The following is a 3,539-nucleotide window of genomic DNA, read 5'->3' as shown; positions in this document are numbered from 1 at the left end:
TTGCAATACCGGGCCTGAGGACATTCAAGAGGCATTGAATGTGATCATGGGGGCATCTTGAGAGTTATGAAAATTAATATGATTTTTTTAAAGGCGCAAAAGTAGGTAGAGACACTCATGGCGTTTCAACATCTTGAGAGTTATAAAAATTAATATAATTTTTTAAGCCCCCATTCGTAGTTCTTTTTGATTCGTATTGCTTTGCAATACCGGGCCTGAGGACATTTAAGAGGCATTGAATGTGATCATGGGGGCATCTTGAGAGTTATGAAAATTAATATGATTTTTTTAAAGGCGCAAAAGTAGGTAGAGACACTCATGGCTTTTCAACATCTTGAGAGTTATGAAAATTAATATAATTTTTTAAGCCCCCATTCGTAGTTCTTTTTGATTCGTATTGCTTTGCAATACCGGGCCTGAGGACATTCAAGAGGCATTGAATGTGATCATGGGGGCATCTTGAGAGTTATGAAAATTAATATGATTTTTTTAAAGGCGCAAAAGTAGGTAGAGACACTCATGGCTTTTCAACATCTTGAGAGTTATGAAAATTAATATAATTTTTTAAGCCCCCATTCGTAGTTCTTTTTGATTCGTATTGCTTTGCAATACCGGGCCTGAGGACATTCAAGAGGCATTGAATGTGATCATGGGGGCATCTTGAGAGTTATGAAAATTAATATGATTTTTTTAAAGGCGCAAAAGTAGGTAGAGACACTCATGGCTTTTCAACATCTTGAGAGTTATGAAAATTAATATAATTTTTTAAGCCCCCATTCGTAGTTCTTTTTGATTCGTATTGCTTTGCAATACCGGGCCTGAGGACATTCAAGAGGCATTGAATGTGATCATGGGGGCATCTTGAGAGTTATGAAAATTAATATGATTTTTTTAAAGGCGCAAAAGTAGGTAGAGACACTCATGGCGTTTCAACATCTTGAGAGTTATAAAAATTAATATAATTTTTTAAGCCCCCATTCGTAGTTCTTTTTGATTCGTATTGCTTTGCAATACCGGGCCTGAGGACATTTAAGAGGCATTGAATGTGATCATGGGGGCATCTTGAGAGTTATGAAAATTAATATGATTTTTTTAAAGGCGCAAAAGTAGGTAGAGACACTCATGGCTTTTCAACATCTTGAGAGTTATGAAAATTAATATAATTTTTTAAGCCCCCATTCGTAGTTCTTTTTGATTCGTATTGCTTTGCAATACCGGGCCTGAGGACATTCAAGAGGCATTGAATGTGATCATGGGGGCATCTTGAGAGTTATGAAAATTAATATGATTTTTTTAAAGGCGCAAAAGTAGGTAGAGACACTCATGGCTTTTCAACATCTTGAGAGTTATGAAAATTAATATAATTTTTTAAGCCCCCATTCGTAGTTCTTTTTGATTCGTATTGCTTTGCAATACCGGGCCTGAGGACATTCAAGAGGCATTGAATGTGATCATGGGGGCATCTTGAGAGTTATGAAAATTAATATGATTTTTTTAAAGGCGCAAAAGTAGGTAGAGACACTCATGGCTTTTCAACATCTTGAGAGTTATGAAAATTAATATAATTTTTTAAGCCCCCATTCGTAGTTCTTTTTGATTCGTATTGCTTTGCAATACCGGGCCTGAGGACATTCAAGAGGCATTGAATGTGATCATGGGGGCATCTTGAGAGTTATGAAAATTAATATGATTTTTTTAAAGGCGCAAAAGTAGGTAGAGACACTCATGGCGTTTCAACATCTTGAGAGTTATAAAAATTAATATAATTTTTTAAGCCCCCATTCGTAGTTCTTTTTGATTCGTATTGCTTTGCAATACCGGGCCTGAGGACATTTAAGAGGCATTGAATGTGATCATGGGGGCATCTTGAGAGTTATGAAAATTAATATGATTTTTTTAAAGGCGCAAAAGTAGGTAGAGACACTCATGGCTTTTCAACATCTTGAGAGTTATGAAAATTAATATAATTTTTTAAGCCCCCATTCGTAGTTCTTTTTGATTCGTATTGCTTTGCAATACCGGGCCTGAGGACATTCAAGAGGCATTGAATGTGATCATGGGGGCATCTTGAGAGTTATGAAAATTAATATGATTTTTTTAAAGGCGCAAAAGTAGGTAGAGACACTCATGGCTTTTCAACATCTTGAGAGTTATGAAAATTAATATAATTTTTTAAGCCCCCATTCGTAGTTCTTTTTGATTCGTATTGCTTTGCAATACCGGGCCTGAGGACATTCAAGAGGCATTGAATGTGATCATGGGGGCATCTTGAGAGTTATGAAAATTAATATGATTTTTTTAAAGGCGCAAAAGTAGGTAGAGACACTCATGGCTTTTCAACATCTTGAGAGTTATGAAAATTAATATAATTTTTTAAGCCCCCATTCGTAGTTCTTTTTGATTCGTATTGCTTTGCAATACCGGGCCTGAGGACATTCAAGAGGCATTGAATGTGATCATGGGGGCATCTTGAGAGTTATGAAAATTAATATGATTTTTTTAAAGGCGCAAAAGTAGGTAGAGACACTCATGGCGTTTCAACATCTTGAGAGTTATAAAAATTAATATAATTTTTTAAGCCCCCATTCGTAGTTCTTTTTGATTCGTATTGCTTTGCAATACCGGGCCTGAGGACATTTAAGAGGCATTGAATGTGATCATGGGGGCATCTTGAGAGTTATGAAAATTAATATGATTTTTTTAAAGGCGCAAAAGTAGGTAGAGACACTCATGGCTTTTCAACATCTTGAGAGTTATGAAAATTAATATAATTTTTTAAGCCCCCATTCGTAGTTCTTTTTGATTCGTATTGCTTTGCAATACCGGGCCTGAGGACATTCAAGAGGCATTGAATGTGATCATGGGGGCATCTTGAGAGTTATGAAAATTAATATGATTTTTTTAAAGGCGCAAAAGTAGGTAGAGACACTCATGGCTTTTCAACATCTTGAGAGTTATGAAAATTAATATAATTTTTTAAGCCCCCATTCGTAGTTCTTTTTGATTCGTATTGCTTTGCAATACCGGGCCTGAGGACATTCAAGAGACATTGAATTTTTCTTTCAAGAAACAGCAAAGCAATACGAATCAAAAAGAACTACGAATGGGGACTTAGAATAATTTTTCATTTTTCCCAACTTTGAAAATAATCACTTGAAAAAAATCTTAGAATCCAAAGAATAGTATACTTGATCGTTCTACAAGTCGAAAATTGGAAAAATAAGTGATATTTTTGCTTGATGCTATTTTTGTCGGTATGCAAAATCGTTGTCAAGATTCTCAAACCTTAAAATCAGGCCAGCCGGCAATTGGCGGGTGAAAATTTCAATCAATTCCCATTCCTCACATCAAACTATGCATATAACAATAGCTTTTATGCTGAATGACGGCTATCCGGCTGTCCCTATCCAAAAATTGAGAAATCCATAAGTGTCCCTACCTACTTTGCGCCGAAGCAATACGAATCAAAAAGAACTACGAATGGGGACTTAGAATAATTTTTCATTTTTCCCAACTTTGAAAATAATCACTTGAAAAAA

This window comes from Diachasmimorpha longicaudata, unplaced genomic scaffold (genome assembly GCF_034640455.1).
Source record: "Diachasmimorpha longicaudata isolate KC_UGA_2023 unplaced genomic scaffold, iyDiaLong2 ctg00000143.1, whole genome shotgun sequence".
In the NCBI taxonomy this organism is placed as follows: Eukaryota; Metazoa; Arthropoda; class Insecta; order Hymenoptera; family Braconidae; genus Diachasmimorpha; species Diachasmimorpha longicaudata.
Note: the sequence above shows the minus strand (reverse complement) of the source record.